At 43.2% G+C, this 19,274-nt stretch overlaps 1 protein-coding gene across 2 annotated transcripts in view; it reads right to left on the reverse strand.

Annotated features, from left to right (window-relative positions):
- Positions 1-19,274, reverse strand: part of NDRG3 (NDRG family member 3) — a 63,598-nt gene that overhangs the window by 44,085 nt on the left and 239 nt on the right. The gene's annotated exons all lie outside the window — the stretch shown is intronic.

Below are 19,274 nucleotides of genomic sequence, written 5' to 3' on the forward strand. Positions count from 1 at the left end.
CCAGGCAGCATTAGCTCTTCAGCTGAATCAGGGAGCAGATCAATGTACATGCTCAGGATGCTGCCAGATGATATACAGGGACATATGCACTTGGCTTTAGGGAATGATAAATCTAATCCATCTAGATAAGAGTGTAAACAGAACATAGGACAGAACTCTAATTTTGCTAATTTGAGTTACCTTGTTGTAGGGTATTATGTCAGGACATACGGAGGAACTCGAGTTTCACCTCAGCCTCTGAAAGAAAAACCAGACCCTTCAGATCTCTCCTTTGCTCCATCCCCTTGCAGCCAGGGCCCAAACCCTGCCTTGGGCAATGTCTGGCATGCTTGACTGCAACATGAGCAGATGTAATGCAGACTCTTTGCCAGGCTAGCTTTCTCCTGGTTTAATGAGATGAAGGAGCCTATCAGACAATCACATTAGAACCAACTCATGCAGTGAGGACCAGACATGTAATGACCTCTGGAACTGCCTCCCAATCCTGCAGTGTAAGTTGAGGATCACATACAAAAGGGTAGGGAAATATACTCTCAAACTCACTAGAGTGTTCATGGTGCTCTGTGTAACCAGGCCTATAAATGAACACCTAAGTACACATCAGCATGGGCATTCACGTTACAAGTTTCTGAAATGGATAGAAGCCTTTTGATAAAGCATAGTAATGTCTTATTTCAGAGAAGTAGAAACACCCCTGGAAGTACCCAAGGCCAGGTTGGACGGGGCTTTGAGCAGCCTGGTCTAGTGAAAGGTGTCCCTGCCTGTGAAAGAGGGGTTGAAATGAGGTGTTTGAGGTCTGTGATTCTGTGATGCAGCACTGGACCACATTTCTTTCGGCCACTGTAAGCATCCTCCCTTACAAGTTACAGGGGTAGTTTGCAAACACCTGCATGAATACAACAGAGACATAGGACAGAAAACACCAGCTACTGAAGCTAAACATCACTCATAAGAATGACTTGTGTTTGAAGTCAGTTATAAAACTGCATATAAAGTAAATACCTAAAATACCATTGGAAGGCAAGTGATGTTTTTCATAGAATTAGGAATGCTTTTCTGCAAGCAGCTGGAAGCCAAAGGCAGATAGCACTCTGTACCAAACATGCCTTCCCAAATTTTAAGTTTGTCAGATAAGGCCTGAGGAGGAAACTGACCTACTCACCAGGTTCCATGTTCACCCAAACCCAATTTGCTTTCTACAGATTTCCAATGGCTGTTCTTGGTTCCAAGCTGCTTGTGAGTTTAGCTCTTCCTGCAACAGCTCTGATCATTACTACCTGAGATCTGCAAAAATCCAGCAGACACATCCTCCTAAAAGGTGCCTCCTAGACTTGTGAGATCCAAGCCCTTGCCTTCCTAAAATGCAAATAGAACTTCTGTTTTCCTTTTTCTCCTTCCTTCTTTCCCTGCCTTTCCTCATTCACCCCCACACCGATTCCTGTTAAAATCTGAGGGGTCAAAATCAGAAACCAAAGCTTATCTACTGTGAACTGGACTGGGTAAACAACTTATACCAAAAAAAGAACAGGTTTTAGAAAGGTAATCTGAATCTAGCTTTTGCTGCAATAGCTATCTGGTAAAAGCAGTAACAACTTTTTTCCTCACCCAAACTTCTCCAAACCAAAGTCCATGGATTAGATCAACTCAGAATTTAGTTTTCATTAAGAAATAAGTGTAAGTTAAGGTGGTTCCTCTTAAGTGAAATTCAGTTTTGCATATTTGGGATAAGGCAAACATTCATAAGCTTAAGACAGTTTCACATCACATATCTTATGATGGAAATCCATGATCCCAAGGACGATTGTCAACTAGGATATGCAGTTATTGTAAACAGACCCCCGAAGATGTTAAAACACAAAGATTTTACTTCTTTCAAAACTAACTGAAGATCTGAATACAAGTGATTTAGTTCTAATACTCTAGTCCTGACTAAAGTTGAACCATCACATGGGTTTCACGTTTAACCCCTCTGTGTTTAGAAAGAATTGGTTATGGCAGATTAATTCCTGATTTCTTTCCTTAGAAACCTGCATGAGACAAGGATGTACCACACCAAAGCAAGAGAGAAGGAAAAAGCTGACTACACCAAAGTCTAAAACTAATTCCTCAAGTAAGAATTAAGAGGAAGTTTCTCAGAAGCCTGTTCATAGCCTCTTTCGCAGGAACACGGCAAGGTTTCTGTTTATGGGACCTGGATGCAATTGCAGAACCGTGTAGGCTGGAAGAGATTTCTGGAGGAGAGATTACTCTCCAAGCAAGAGTAATTTCAAAGCTGGATCCAGTTGTTCAGGGCCTTACGGATTTGAAAATCTCTAAGGATGTAGATTCAAGCATTACACACCATTCTCACTGCAAAAATAGTTTCCTTTTATCCAACGGGAATTTCCCTTGCTGCAAGTGGTATAAACAATGAGATTTTTAATCTGAAAATATCACAGACCAGAATAAAAAGAAAAAATCCAAAAGTATGTGTGGCTGCTACAGCCACATATCAGAACTCTTTAAAAATTCCCTTTCTAAAACTGTTTCATAATGAATAAGGAGTCAACTCAAGATACTTCACATTAAAGGCATAGTTGGAGCAGAAATTCATCTGGTAAATTTTTCAGGGCAGATGTTAATATATCAGAATAACAGGCTTAATATTAAATTGATTGCCAACTCTGAAACCAACTGAATGAAAACATTCAGTATTTTCCAGAAAAAGAACAGGTGAGGAACCATGCAGGACCTGAGTAGTTGTTGGGGTTTTAGGAGTTCTCCTTCTGTTTTCTTTTTCTCTTAAAGAATTTTCCCCATACATGTTGCCAGGGGGACAAATTACTGAGCGCTTAAGAAAAACTGAAAGTCCTGGCCACTGAGGGCGGGGTCCAATGAGCTGCTCTTTGTCACCTGGGCTCGTGGGCTGTTAGTTCTCAGCATTTGGACAGAGAGAGGCTGGAAGGAATTCGTCAACACTGCAGGTTTTTGGTTTTTTTTGGCTGCCTTCCTTCTACCAGAGAGATCCCGGCATCCCAAGCCCGCCTTTCCCTGCCCTCCTGGGAGCTGGGCTGTGGCTGCCCTGCCCGCCGTTTCTTTGCAGTTGCTTTGAGCCTTCGCTATTCTGTAGCCCCACATGCCCTGCCTGCCGACACCTCCCGGGGTTCCCGCTGCAGCTCTGGAGTTCGATACACCTCATCTGCCACTCGGGATTTGTGCTCGTCCCTGCTGTTCCAGCCTGCTGTTCCCGAGGGTCCGGCCGGACACTGGGATCGGCTGCCCAGGGGTTTGTGAAGCCTTTGTCCCATCCCTTCCTGGGATCGGCTGCCCAGGGGTTTGTGAAGCTCCTTTGTCCCATCCCTTCCCGGGATCGGCTGCCCAGGGGTTTGTGAAGCCTTTGTTCCATCCCTCCCCGGGATCCTGGGATCGGCTGCCCAGGGGTTTGTGAAGCCTTTGTTCCTTCCCTTCCCGGGATCGGCTGCCCAGGGGTTTGTGAAGCTCCTTTGTTCCATCCCTTCCCGGGATCCCGGGATCGGCTGCCCAGGGGTTTGTGAAGCCTTTGTCCCATCCCTTCCCGGGATCCCGGGATCGGCTGCCCAGGGGTTTGTGAAGCTCCTTTGTTCCTTCCCTTCCCGGGATCCCGGGATCGGCTGCCCAGGGGTTTGTGAAGCTCCTTTGTTCCATCCCTTCCCGGGATCCCGGGATCGGCTGCCCAGGGGTTTGTGAAGCCTTTGTCCCATCCCTTCCCGGGATCCCGGGATCGGCTGCCCAGGGGTTTGTGAAGCTCCTTTGTTCCATCCCTTCCCGGGATCCCGGGATCGGCTGCCCAGGGGTTTGTGAAGCCTTTGTTCCATCCCTTCCCGGGATCCCGGGATCGGCTGCCCAGGGGTTTGTGAAGCCTTTGTTCCATCCCTTCCCGGGATCCCGGGATCGGCTGCCCAGGGGTTTGTGAAGCTCCTTTGTTCCTTCCCTTCCCGGGATCCCGGGATCGGCTGCCCAGGGGTTTGTGAAGCTCCTTTGTTCCATCCCTTCCCGGGATCCCGGGGTCGGCTGCCCAGGGGTTTGTGAAGCCTTTGTTCCATCCCTTCCCGGGATCGGCTGCCCAGGGGTTTGTGAAGCCTTTGTTCCATCCCTTCCCGGGATCCCGGGATCGGCTGCCCAGGGGTTTGTGAAGCCTTTGTTCCATCCCTCCCCGGGATCCCGGGATCGGCTGCCCAGGGGTTTGTGAAGCCTTTGTTCCATCCCTTCCCGGGATCCCAGGCCGCCAGTGCCGCGTGCTCCCCGAGCTCGCTCCGGAGCGCCCCCTGCAGCCGCGGGGGAACCATCGCACCTGCCCTGCTCACCGGGAGCCGCCAGCGCCCCTGCCGGCTGCGAGCGGAACTGCACCCGAGGGGAAAGGGCCTGACAGCCGAGAAGGCTGGCACTGGGTTTGTGATTGTTTGCTGTTACTGCCAGAGTTATTGCTGTTTGTTTGCCTTGTTATACACATATGGATATATAATAGTAAAGAACTGTTATTCCTGTTCCTCATATCTTTACCTGAAAGCCCCTTAATTTCAAAATTATAATAATTCGGAGGGAAGGGGGTTGCTTTTTTTTTTTTTTTTCATTTCAAGGGACTCTTGCCTTCCTTGGCAGACACCTGTCTTTCAAACCAAGACAGTAGTGCATCATCCCGTCTGATTCAGTCCAAGAGCAAATGTCTAGGGTACAGCAAAAGAAGAGCACCTGACAATAATTCCCCTTTGCCTGTACATCCACGTGTACTGCAGGCAGCGTCTGCCTCTCTCAAATCCTGTGGAAGTTTCTTCCACAGTGCACTGAAACACTGCTGTTCCTTGTGAACACAGAAGTTATTCTCAGGCTTTGTACTGCAGAACAGTAAGGCAGCCTTGCTCATGACATCTTAGTGCCTCTCTCCTTCCTTGAGTCATGAAAATTATCAAGAGCTTGACCTATTATATACAGAGTACTCTTTCATCCCACTGTTACACCCGCCCCCCAAAAATATGCAATATAAAGTAACACACCCTGGAGATTATATCAAATAATCTCTTTCTGACAGCCCATTTGAACAGCTCTGAGCAGTCACAACTCCCATTGCCCACATGTGCTGTCCAGAGAAGGAACTTTCCAATGCCCTTGGCAAACATCAGGGGTTAGAACACCAGTCTCAACCCTACAAGAGCTTGACAATACCTTCTCTAAAGACACTAATTTCACCTGGAGATAAATTATCAAATATTTTTACTTGGTTTAGTATTTCTTCTCTGTAACATTGCTTGCACATTTCTCCCGTATTAACCTTTAAGCAGAATTTAAGCTGATGCAGGCATCTCAGACATAAAATGAAAGCCTTAGTTACTTCTGATTTGATTTTATTCACTCCAACATTACTCTTTTTTTCCTCCCTTTCCAAGCTTCATTGCCATATTCTTTTGGAAAATGGCACCCTGTGTCCAGTATTGCAGTGTTATAGCTGTGGTATCTAAAAAAATCCTCAGAAAATATTTTAAATGTTCTGAAGAAGGGTAGTCGTAAGATGTAAGAAAGACTGTATTAGTCAGGTGAGTTGTGGTACAATCAGGTGCCAGACCCAATTGTAAAGAATATCATCTTTGTTTAAGCCACCATGAGGGAACCAAAGTGTGGATACTCTTTAGAGCCTTGTCCACAGCAATTTCAGCTAATGAGTTTTAGCTGACCAGTGGAGAGGTCTGAGATCACCCACAGAACACAGGACGTTTAGTTATCTGTGAAACCTCAGTAATATGATTACTCTGGATCATAATAACACTTTAGAAGTAAAACGATAATAACCCACCTTACCACCAAACACTTCCTCAGCACCTCAAGAGTCCGATTCAGTCTTGGGCACAGCTGTGCCCTGCTCAGGAGCAAGGTGCCTCCAGGGAGACACAACGTCCTTGAGACCATGTGCTCACACAAGTGACCGTGAGGGGTTAGCTCAGCAATAGCAGCAGACTACACCACTCCACTCCCTACTCTTTCAAACTCCAAATATCTCAAGGATTTTCAGATTAAGGTCATAGCTTTTATTTAATGAACTGGAAATAATGACATGCTTCTGTGACCAGATGCCCTTCTGCAGGTCAGGAGCAGATGTTAAACACAACTCAAAAGCACAATTCACTTGAGCAGTTTATGAGTTAAAGTTAGTGAAGTTTGTCTTTACAATTCAGTAAAGAAATGTTTAGCAAAGTGCTAAATTGGCCTAAAATGGCAAGAAATTAATTGTCAATAAATATGCAAATAAAATAAAGCACAGGTAATAAACTACAAACAAATAGTACCTGTATGCTGAAATCATGTCCAGTTTCCATGAATCCAAAACCTTCTGCTTTTCTAACTCCTGTGGAGCAATCCCAAAACAACACTATTGCAACTGGTTGGTATATTAATGTAATATTATTTCTGTAGTAGATGCAGCTGGAACTACCACCGGAGCATAAGAAAATGCCACCATCCCAGCTAATCCCAGACAAAGAGGGTATATTTGGTCTTGCTGTCCCAGAAGTTTTAATACTCCAATCACAACCTGAAAACACCAGACACAAGGTGAGGCTGTATGTCCTGAGCTGCAGAAACTGTATTTGACTTTACCAAGTATTTCTACTATAATATTTTGTTGAGAAGTTGCACTGATTTTCCCAATGAAAACTGATCCAAGGGGCCATTTTAGCCTGCCAGGCTGCATATACCTACTCCACCATTCAAAAGGATTTCTCTTGTGAACAGAGCTCTAGAGCTAAGCTTACAAAGCCCCATGAACAGCATTATGATGAAGTGTTAACTGCAGAATAAATCAGCTTAAATCCAGGGATTCGTTCCAGCAGATTAAAAATTTGATGCCAAAGAGAAAAGAGGAGGTGCTGCTCCTATTTTAGAAATATCTCACTTTGTTTTGAGCCTGCCACCCACTATTTCCATTTGGTGGTCTTAGTCCTTTTATCAAAAGAGTCAGTGAATAGTGGGTTCACATACACGCCATGCTGCTAAGACTGTGCTTCCATCATATCCTCTTCAAAGACATCTTTTTGAAACTGAGGAGCTTTGATCTGTTTATCATTCTTTACAAGAAACTCATTGCACAGCTTTGATCAATCACATCAACCTTTTCAGAATCTCTCCCAGTTTCACTGGGTCTTTGAGAGCGATGGGACTAGAACTCATGGCAGCACTCACAACACAGGCGCACTGTGAGCTTACACACCACTGTTTCCTAGTTTGATCACCATTATTTTTCCACCAGCATTTAACTTTCAATTTGCTTTTCTAAACCATGAGATAATATTTTGATAGAACTGCCTATTATAAACCTCAGTTCTGTCTCTGACTGGAAAAGCAATTCAGAGCTCATTGCTGTACACATACAGTGGGGGCTGTTCTCCAGCTGCATTACTTCACTATGCTGAATTTAAAATGCTGCTTTATCACTTAGTACCACAGGATTTTTTTCATGTTTCCTCAAAGCTAACTTCCATTTACTATGATAATGTATGTTTGCTGATAAAAATAAATTTGTTGCCTGTCTTCTGCTTATTTTTCTGACTTTGACTTCTCTGTGCTTCTGGCTTCCGTATCATTCTCTGGCACTGGTTAGTATTGTGAAAATACTGTATAAAATAAATCTTCCGTCTGTCTGATTTATAGCTGTATTTTTACTGGATATCCCAACAGTCCTCATGGTCTCAGAAATGCCAGTTATTCTTCACTCACCTCCTGCACCAGTCATCCTTCCATAAAGCTTTATTACTTCCCTTTGTCCTCCCAGTGGCTTCTTTCCGAGGTGCAAAGTCCTAAACCTTCCTTCCGTCTCCTTCCGTCTTCTAATTCCATGCCTTTGCTCTCTCATCAGCTCTCTCTTTTCTAGTTCTCTTATACTCAAAAGATTTGCCAGATTATGCTGATAATGAGCTCCAGTGTTGATTATTCCTATGATTTCACTGTTTTATAGGACTTTCACACTTCCTCAGGGAGATAGTTTCTCTTTAGAAGTGTGCCTTAATGCTGCCACAAACCTTCATAAATGCGCATGCAACCTTTGACATAATGCCCTGCTTCCCCTACCACTCCCAGAGTTGGGAATTTCATTAAAAATTATTTTATTACATAATTTTAAATTTAAGATGCTCGTATACTTCTCTCTTGACCTCAAGTTGACTTCAACTTTGATTTTTTTTTTTATTAGCCCTTTTATGTACATTTGCTCCATTTGAGTATGAGCTACATGAGGTTAGTACCTAGGAGCTGCAAAAAGTGTCCATCCACTGCAGAGAAGTCCTACACTCCTCTCCTTGTTCAAGAGCTTTTATGAAACGAAGGGTGCAGAGGGAATCATCACAGGCTCAGGCATTAATTTCTTTTCAAAACAATGGCTTGATCTGGTTTAGTTGAGTAAGTTCATCATGGTCTCTTTCTAGGCTGTACTCTTGGTCTTCTTGGACCCTTCAGGCAATGCTTCTTCTGTTGATATTAATACAGTGAAGTCAGAGATCAGTTTCTTTGATCTATCTGAACCTCCTGTCTAGCACAGGATAACACATTTTTCTCCACAGTTCTTTCACCAAACCACACATTGGGATTAAGTAGTCTTGTTTCTCTTGAGATCTTTTGAGTCAGCATGGAATAACTTTGCATTTAAATGAAGGGACCAACACTTTGCATTGCAGCCCAGTACACTGGCACCTGACACATTCCTGTTAAATATTCACCTCAGTCAGAGGTTAAATGTTTTCATTTTCCTTCAAATGAAGATGAAGTCAGGGGAGAAACCAAGAAAGAGGTAAAAGCTCCAAGGCTACTTCTCCTGCAATGCCTCTACAGCCAGTTTGGAGTAAAATAGAACCCTCACCATAACTGACTGAAAGCTGTTTTCTACCTTCTATTATGCAATCAGCAGTAATAAAAGTCATCACTCTTCATCTAGCCACTGCACGAGAAAGACAGCACTGCTCAACCAAGCTTCTCACCAGGTCAGTGGTGACTGTGAATGCAGGTGCTCAGAGGAAGAAGCAGCAGCTGTCAATGTTAAGATGTGACTGTTGATCCCTTAAAAATGAGGAGTATACAGGCATGCCAGTAAAACAAGGACGGAACTTTCTAACAGCTGCCCAGAAACCACTGCAGGCCAGACAAGAGAAGAGAGATCCCCCTCCTACTGCAACTGCACCCAGGAGCTTGGAGCCACCAGAAGATGCTAGGAGGAGAGTACCTCTGCTCCCCACAACATGGCTTTCCCTGTACCTCTGAGCCACAGATTATTGAACCCTGCTGCAGGGAAGCAGAGACTGAGGGCATGGAACAAGTCCCTTGATGGATAGAAAGGTGAATGCCAGTCTTGAAAGCTGAGGTCCCAGACCCTGGAATCACTGCTGCTCAGAAACCTTGGGGTTTTCTTAAAAACACAAAATAAAATTTGAGTCTAGTGATTTAGGATATGATAAAAATACTTCAGACTTCACTAAATGAAATATTTAAAGATCAGGATTTAAACTCTGTGAGCCTTTCCTTACTGAACATTTTGACAATACAAAAACTGTATTTGCTTAAGTCATTTTTAGGCCAACAAGGTGACTTATGATGGCTTCTACATAAGCAGTTCATTTTAATGGGGAGACATGATAAAAATAGCAGCATAAGTGCCATGTTTATAATCAATCCATAGCCCAGAACATTTGAAGGCTAGAGATCTGAGGAAACATTAATACATCACATCAAGGAATAAAACTACTGAAAAGCAAGATATCTGCATTACACTTCTCAGTTCAGACAATGCTCAGGTAACGAATTAAGCTTTCTGGTGCAATGTGTTTCGAGCCACTTCAATTTTTTTCCCCAACAACTTCTACCAATGAGAGAAAGCAGAGAGACTCATATTCTGGAAACCTCCCTAAATGGCTGAATAATGTCTGCCTAAACAGTTCTTATTTTACAAACATGAAGTACTGACAGTATTTCTCCTGCCTTTATACACTGTCTTAAACTCGTATTTCTATTCTACTATGAATTTCTTCAAAGGTTACTATACCATACAATGGACTTTATCCTATTTCTTATTTCTTCGTTTCTTAGAAGGGATCACAGGCTTCTCTGGCTGTTTTATTGCTTTTATTGTTAAGAAACTCCTGTCTCTATTAAAGAAAAAGGAAACAATTAAAGTCGAGGGGGGAAAAGTGGTTATCTTTTGTAAGGCCCAAGGAAAAACTTGGATTATTCTTCCACTACTGACAAAAAAAGATAATATAGTGCTCAGTGAATGCCTCCTCCATCTGTCTGAGAAATCCTATGCAACACCCTTTCCAAAGCTGGCATTTGAAGGCTGTCTTGTCCTTGTTTTGCAACCTCAACAAAACATTTTTTAAACAAGGGAAAAAGAAGATTAAGGTTTTTTCCCCAGACCAAACCAGCTCGTGAGGACACTTCCTGCAGCTCAGCCCTAAGGGACACAAGCACTTAGCTCACTATCCCTTCCCAGAAGCTTCTTCTGCTCTGCCTCCAGCACTGCACATTCCCATCTGCTTTTCACTGCTGATGCTGGAATTCCTACAGAAATTCTGCTCCCTTCAGGATATCACAGTTAATTAAAAAAAAAAAAAAAAAGGCAGAATGACAGACTTCTTAGACATTTTAAGAAGTCACCGCACTGCCAAGGAAAACAATGTTCAGTAAGGAATTATCATTTTCTAACACCTAAAACCACTGCCAGAAATGGAATGCATTCACGGGGAACAGGCACAAGAGCCCCATCCCAAGAAACCAACTGGTGAACTCTGCAAATAGTTTTAAAGACATTTTTATACTGGAGTGAGTGCAGCATACATATAATTATAATGGCCTAGAATTCCCCTTGAAAACACTTCATTTAGGCAATTACTACCAAATGTTACAACAAAAGCCATTTCTCACAGTGTAAGCTCAATCACTATCCAAAGGGCTTGATGGATTCATTACCCTTGCGAAGCTTCTGGAGTACACGTGACCAGGCAGCCCTGGTGCTGACACTGTTGCTTCCCAGATTTCAAGAACTGCACAATACCTGGATACAAGACTGTCAGGCTACCTAAAATCTGGAAATCGTTGCCAACATTCCCATACCTTTACAAAGAATTAGTGAAGACAATAAGGAAGTACACATCACACAAAATGTACCAATTCATACTCAACATCAACAGGAAACAAAACAAACAAAACAAAACAAGCAAAAAAACATTTGGTAAGAAGGGTACAAGAAGTCTCCTTTACTGCTCTGGTATGACGGTCTCAGGTCAGAGAGGGACCAGACAGGTGGATAACATTAAGATTGGAAAAGACCTCTAAGATCATTCAGTCCAATCTTTAAAATACTAAATTGTAAAAAATCTTCCATCTACCACCCAAAGTATAGATATATCAGAAAGCAAGATTTGGGGGGAGGGGAGGTGTTGCTGCCTGCTCCGCGGTAAAAGCTGTGAGTATTTCCACAGGGAGGGGGAGGGCGATAAGGAAGAGGGCATTTCTTATCCTGCACCTTCACCTCTATGCTTGCCAGCATGTCAACACAAGTTCAGAAGAGCCAGGATAGCCCCCAGGGAAATCAGATCAACAAAGGTTTTTAACTTCCTTGCAGTCTGGGGCAGGAACTGGAACACTGGCTGAGTGACAATCACTTTTAAGGCAAGTTAACACCTCTGAGTAACCATCACAGACCTGAGATGGCTCCTTCCCTTGGAGCACAACCACAGAGAAATCACTTAGCAATTACTGTGACAAAAGAGTCTGGTCACAGATCTTCTGACCACATGAAATACGTCCAGACAAGCACGTATTCAAATACCAGGACAACAAAAATCAACCCGGCTTTAAGTTTTTTAAAGACCTTCTCCAACTGCAAGCATCACACTTTCCAATTCCACATCAATAACACTTTTGCATGTTGGAAACAGGAAAAATGCTCATGGTTTCCATTTTCTAAGGTTTCAACTGCTACCAAAGAGATCAGAGAAAAAGCTTTTGAGGTGGAGGTGTCTCCTGAAGCTTGGCTGGCAGCAGGGTGGACTTTGAGTTGTTTGGGGCATTTTAGTAGAAGATTAGAAAAACTCTGTGATCCCTTGAAATCACAGACAACTCGTCTCTGGCTCCTGCCTCATGTGGTCAGCCCCACAACTGAGTCCAGGGGCAGGATAGCCATGAGCTCCAAGTCCATTTAAAACCAGTTACAAATACAGAAATTAAGTGTCCAAAAGGTACTGAATACCTGGGCAATGGTTCTGCTCAGTGTGGACAAAAGAATATTTTAAACCTTTACTCTCTTATGAGCCACCATACAGCAGCGTTCCCAGGCTGGGGTACGCCTGGATCTCTACAGCACACAGCCCATACTGCTGCTGCTCTCTGCGGTGGAGGCCTTGCTTTTTCTTCAACGTGGCACTGGGAAAAAACAATATGGCATTTAAGCAGAGATGACGTGAACTACTTCATGAGCTCTTCTGTACAAACAAAGCTACAGCTCCCCCGTGCTTCTGCATTCACTCTGCTGGAAAAGTCCAGCTCTTTTGCAACTTAGACATTTGTGCTGAAATCTTGACAATGACAGGTCAGTAACTGAAAAATGTCAGTTGAGAGCCCTAGATTATGCCAACTCTTCAGTTACAATAATTCAGTTCTATGGCACAGCAGCAAGAATGAGCACAGTGCCCAACACTACCAAGTCACATTGTGGCCAGGGAGACAATCCAGGCTACAGCCCAGCACTACAGGCTAACACAGGCAAGCCAAGGTCTCACCAAGGAGACATCCTGACAGTCTTCTAAGCAACAACTCCTTCCTTTTGTTTCTTACATCATCAGAGCAGCAGCTACAGTGCATTATATAGGCATTGCACAGTTTAAAATGCTGAATATAATATCCCTTCTCTTAAAGCAATGCCCTCACTGTGAACCAGCAGCCCTGCAGTCCTACAGTTCTGCTCTCAACTCCAAAGTACTCCTGGACCCCCCACAGGCACTGCAACCTCACAGCAGCATGACCATGCTCACCTGTGTGGGGATGGAGCAGAGAGGCCACTCACTGACAGGTGACCTCACAGACTATTTGATAAACATGAATTGGCAGGAATACCTGCTGAGTGTTCCATACACCTACTGCTAGAAGCAACAAAAAAATATATCTCTTACTCTTTTTTTTTTTTTTAATAATGAATGTTTCCAATTAACTACTTTAAAAATGTCAGGAAAGAATAGTTTTATTCTATGGCTGAGCTAATACACATTAAGATTTTCACCAAGTCCTGTGCCTTTCTTTAGGTTGGCTGATGGATAAAGCCCAATTGCATTGTAAAATGAAAAAAAAAAAATCTTCCCTGGATTTTCTGAGGGCCATATGATATGTATTTGATAATCTTTTCATCCAAGCTAAAGGAGGAAAGTTTAATTTGTAACAAGGGTCATTTCTTTCTGGAAAACCGTATCAGAATGATCTACATAAGGAAAATAGCAAATGTAGAGCTCTTATAAAATGGTTAAAAACACTTCTTTGTCAACCGTGCAGTGTGTCCTTTCTCAAGACTCCCAGCACTATTACATTAGTTCTCCACCAAGGCAGAGAGAGACAAGCCATGCAGCACTTGAGCTGGCAGCACAGAAAAGCAGACTTAAACCACACCCCAAGCCCCACCTTCTACCATCTGGACAAAGCACAACCCAAACACAAGCCCTCCTTTTCCAATCCAAGTCATAAAACTATACATTTACACAAATCAAGTTTTTCTTTCTGCCTGTGCAAAGGTAAAAATACCTCCACAACCTGAACCCCAGCCCCTGCCCCGATTTTATTGGCTAAGTAATAAATTTCAAAACTACCACAGCCAAAAGAAACCATTAAAAACATAAGCACCTAACTTCAGTTTCCCCACAAAGACAGTCCAAAAAACCCCTCAGGAGAAAACTACTTTGTGTGACAACAGTACTGGAGAATCCAGGCAAATTTTCAAGAACAGATCTGAAAAATCAATTTAGTGAACAGAAATTTCATTAAAGATATATATCCCACGTATTTAGAAAACTTAAATGTACCCAGACCCCAAATAATTCTAGAATTTACAAAATGCTATAGGGTATCAGTAGCAAAATTTGTGAATTTCCATTTACATTTTTAAGGTATTTATGATGCTTATAAATAAATTAGAATAAAGTCCATATATAGGATAAAAAGTATTACTAGACCCCTATTAATTTACATAAATACACTAAAGCCCCTCCTTAATCACTGTCTTTGTTTAAGGAAATCCAGATGTTAACCCAGAGTCAGACTGTTTACCCGCCTCAGCCCAGGGAAACCATCCAAGACACAGTCACAAAAATGACTGAATTAGTACCTGGTGTAATTCATACACCAAGCCACGCTAAGCTACAGCATCAAACATGACAATATGAAATAGGAAGTGCATGCACAGACACATTGCCTCAGTCTAGACTAGTTCAGCCTGTAAGGCTGCAGTTTCAGTCAGCAGCAGCAAGCACAGACACATGCACTTACCTGACTAAACTGATTCTAATTAAACCCCCGCATTGGTGTACTGCCAGTACAAGACCACTAAATCAGCGTTAATTTGTAATTTGTTGGGCTCATTTCCAGTCCAAGCTGTTTGCAGACTGGGCTCACTGTGGGGCAGGAGTGCCAGAGGGGCACAGGACATGCAGAGCCTCTCCCTAAGCAGCGTTCACGGCAGACAGAACTGCTGCACAGTCAACATCAGGAGAACTTGGGAAAACCCTGAGTGGGAAAGCCCCTGCCTGGACTAACATTCAGCTGAAAGCAGACCACAGAGGGTGGGCATAAGTGTTTATTTTTCCCAGGGAGAGAGACTGCAAGGAGCCTTTTGCAGCACTCTGCTATACACTGTATTCATAAAGTCTGGAAAAAGGGGCAACGAGCAGAGTGAAAGTCTCCTTACCATACAAGCTGTTCTGAGAGCAAAGAGAAAAGCTGGCTGAAGATCTGCAGAAAAAACCTCTGAGAGTAATAATGGAGAAATAAAATAACAGACTAAATTCAGCACAGCAGTCTGAAGATAAATGGTCCTTATTTCACATATAGAGTGGTGTACTCCAAATTGATCATTAACATTCAGAAAGTCTTGCTGGAGTCACAACAGACTGATTAAAGCATCAGCTCAAAGTCATTCAGTGCATGAAAAAATAATGTTAGAAAATTATTAGTAATAAAACTACCATATAAAAATATAGAATGGCTGCATCTTAAATCCTGGATGTAGTGCCTGCTCCTTCCTTTCAAGAGGACATAATGGAAGGGAAAATATTTTTTTAAAAGGGAAAAAGGTTTGAAAATATGAATGAGGAATAATCAATCAGGCTAGGGTTCTTCTGCCTGGAAACAGAGATTGCTGCAGTGACATATGACAGAAACCTGTAAAATTATCAGCTGAATGGAGAAGGTAAATCGAGATCAGTTCTTCACTGTGTCCAAACCATACAGCAGCTAAGAGATAGGAAATGAAGCCAGCAGCTGTCAAGTTCAAAACAAAACAGAGGTAGTTAGCACCTACAAGGTGAATCTGTGCTCTGGAAAAATCTCCCTGGGATGTGGCAGTGCCATACATTTCAGTGGATGGGAGACACAGGCTAGTTCACAGAAGAAAAATGCATTAATCATGAACAAAATAAAAGCAAACAACATCTACCTCTTGACATTCTACAAATGACAAGAGACAAGAGGGCCATCAGGCAAAGGCTTCTATTATACAACCTGACCTTATGCTCTTCTCTTTTTGGTCACTTTTAGAAAAGAACAGTGTTCTTACACCATAAAAATCAATTATGTCTCTGGTACTCCTCAGCCCTTTTGTGAACTCACTCAGCCTACTTACCTGGCAAAAGCTGATCTTCTGGGGAGATGAGGACACAGAGGGGCTGGATTAGTGCTCTGATTATTCAGCAAACTGAACTGGATCAGGAAAACCTCCAGTAAATGCTGAAGGTGGTACAAGAGAGGGCAAGAATACGCCAGTCCTTTTGCATGGCAGCCAGTCTTTAGATCAGTTTAAGATGTCTAACACACAGCTTCATCACCAAAACAGAGATTAAAAGGAAGCAGCTGACTGCCTATCTTCTCTGTTCAAACACACAGGTAAAAGTCACAAATCCAGCTCTTGTGGGGGGAATAAAAGTGCTGGTTTCACATCTTTAGTCCATCTGGTAACTACAAAGAGAGTCTGCTTTATACATGGCTGAATAGTAAAGGTTACTTTAAAATTAAACATTACATTTAAAACCTCTACTGTTCTTATATTATGTAAAATAAGGAAAACCCCTTTGGGGAACTAAACCCTTTGTAAATACAGAAATGCATCCAAGTCTAGGAAGGACAATAGTCAGATGAAAACAGAGCTATTCCTTCCGTGCTTCCCACAGCACCTGCTGAATTACTGCAATAAATGGTGCTATACCAGTCACAGAATACAAGGAGATATGACCAGATGAAAAACGGTGAGTGATCAATAAGATCATTAAAAATCCAGCAAATCCCATTTACAATCCAGAATTTACAAGAACAGAACTGAAGACCAAGTGAGGTTATGGAAGTCTCTCTTCAACTCTGCTTTGCACAGCCCTTTCCACAGCAGGACCAAATCACAACTGCTTGGCTTAATAACTGACCTGACTGGCCAGAACACTGGGAATTTCAGGGGAAAGCAATACAGGATTTTATTATTCCTCCCAAACCACATTCACACGAACATGAAACCACTGAGGAGCACGGAGACACCTATCAGGAACACTGTCTCTAACATTACACAAGGAAACAGTACCTAACCGCTCCTCTGCTCATCTGGAACCATCACAGGTTAAACCAGGCCATAATATTCACAGAGACAAAATAGCCTGAGCCAGCCCTGCACAGTGCCCAACATTGGCTTAAGCAGCACAGACATATTTACTTGTATCCAAGACACAGCTGACACAAGAGCACAAGATAAGCCCTGCTCAGGGCGGGTTATGGTGTTAGCACTGCCTATGGAAACAGAACTGAGGGTTTGGCTTCACCATTTTCCAGGAAGCAACTAAGCTACTGTTTGTGAGAATTACAATTAAGTAATTAAAAATTAAAACCCCTAGTCTCTTCTTACACATAAAAAACAACCACCCCTCCCCCCCCAATTTAAAACTGAATTGCTTTCTCTTTTGTTTTTATCTTTGTCCTTGAACTATACTATGACTAGTTTTTTGTGCTTCTTACTGAAATAGCTATATATTTCTACTTTGCTGTAATGTTTACCTTGAGCATACAACAGAGGAATGTTTAAAAAAAAAGTCTCAGAAGTATTTTTTAAAAAAATTTCTAGTATATCCTTAAGGAACCAAAACACATGTTGCACATAATAAAGCCTCTGAAATCTAAAGGTACCACTACACTTACACTTTCCAATGAAAAACACTGAGGACTGTGACATGTATGACCAATGTGACATATGAGCTGCAAATGGGAGCACTGGAGGGTTTCTGAAGGTAATCTGAGATTAGAAAAATGCAAATCAAACATGGTTATTAATTTCAATTAATTTTTAACCTCAGATGCAGAATGAGTAGCTAGGAAAATAGTTACAGGCTCCAATAATGCTGCTTGCAGTAGTTGTATAATTTTCATTGTATAATATTGTTTAATTTTCATTGTGTAACATTTCCAGCTTTTATCTTTGCAAACACCTCCATACCAGGCAAATATAAGGCACACGAAGCTGCTGCCCTAAGACAAGGTGCCTTGTGTGCCACACCAGTTTCAAAATCCAAACAAATAATTGAAATTGGAACAGTCATTGCCCATCTTGAGCTCCCTCAACAATCCCCAGTCCAGTGGTCAATAATCCAGATGAATCCTACTGATCACCTTGCTTCTTCCCCAGTTAACTAAGCGAGACATCTGGTAAGCTCTGCTTACCTAGCCCAAGGAAATTATTGTACTAGAAAACCTTCATACTAGTTTTAAATTGAGCTCCTTGACTTTACATCACCTTTTTTCTTTTCCCCCCAGACTGATACGCTGCTGCTAAACCTGGTTTGCCAGGCTCCATCATTTGGAAGACTGTTGTTTCTACAGACAAGGCAAAGCAGAAACTAAAGCAATGAGCCTCCAAGTCCTCTGAACACGGGATGCTCACAAGCATGCCTGATGCACGTAGCAGAAGCAGATTCTTCATAGAATGGCTTGGGTTGGGAAGGACCTTAAAGCTCCCCCAGTTCCAACCCCTTGCCATGGGCAGGGACACCTTCCACTAGACGAGGCTGCTACAAGCCCTGTCCAACCTGGACTTGAATACTTCCAGGGATGGAGCATTCTTCTCCACTTGGAACCCCCATTTATCTCATCACCTCAGTATTCAAGCACAAAGACTCTTGGGTTTCCCGGACACAACCCCCCGATCCCTACTAGACAGTTCCTGTTCTCTGGAGCAAACACGCATGTGGCCAAGCCCCAATCTCACAGCAATTCATGGTGTGACCACACTTTGTGACACGACTGCACACCGGCTCCAACCTCCTCAGACTTGAGAGCCACCAAAGAACGGTACAGACCCCAGGCTCTCAATCAGCAGTGCAACACCCCGAGGCAGTGCCATGAGCCGCCAGCCTCCCAGCAGCCAGGACAGGGCTCACAGCCTCGCTTGTTTTGTAATATCCCATCTTCTGTACTGCTGTTCATAACGATGCTCTTTAAGATAGCAGAAGCCTCTGATTTTGCTACAGTCTTTTCAATTCTTGTTGTGACTTATACTAAATACAAAATATTTCTTAAATAGAAAAAAGAGACATGATGATTCAAATCAACAAAATTTTTTAAAAGCTATTCCCTTTCCATTCATATTCCGACAAGGCTGGGCCGAATTAAAGATAAACACCCAGTTTGCGCTGTCTGAAGTAAATAATGCAAACGAGAATTCTGACATCTGAACACCCGAAAGAAAAGCTATAAATGAGAGAAAGCAGAACGCCCGACGCACTCCCGTCCCTTATTTACATGAAAAAACCATCTCCGCAATAACCTCGGGCACTTCCGAGGCGTTTCCCCCGCTCCCAGCGCAGCCCGGCGTGACGAGGATCGTTTCCCACTCGCAGCGGGGGGAGCGGGTCCCTCCACCGGCGCCTCACAGCGGGGCCGGGCTGCGCTGAGCCCCCCCTCAGCGGCGGCACCGACCCCCCTCGCGGCGAAACCACCCCCGGCGGCGCCGGGGCCGGGGCGCGGCGGGACACACGGTGACCGCGGGCGCGGCTGCCCTCGAC

Source organism: Coloeus monedula (assembly GCF_965178545.1).
Source record: "Coloeus monedula genome assembly, chromosome: 17".
Classification (NCBI taxonomy): domain Eukaryota; kingdom Metazoa; phylum Chordata; class Aves; order Passeriformes; family Corvidae; genus Coloeus; species Coloeus monedula.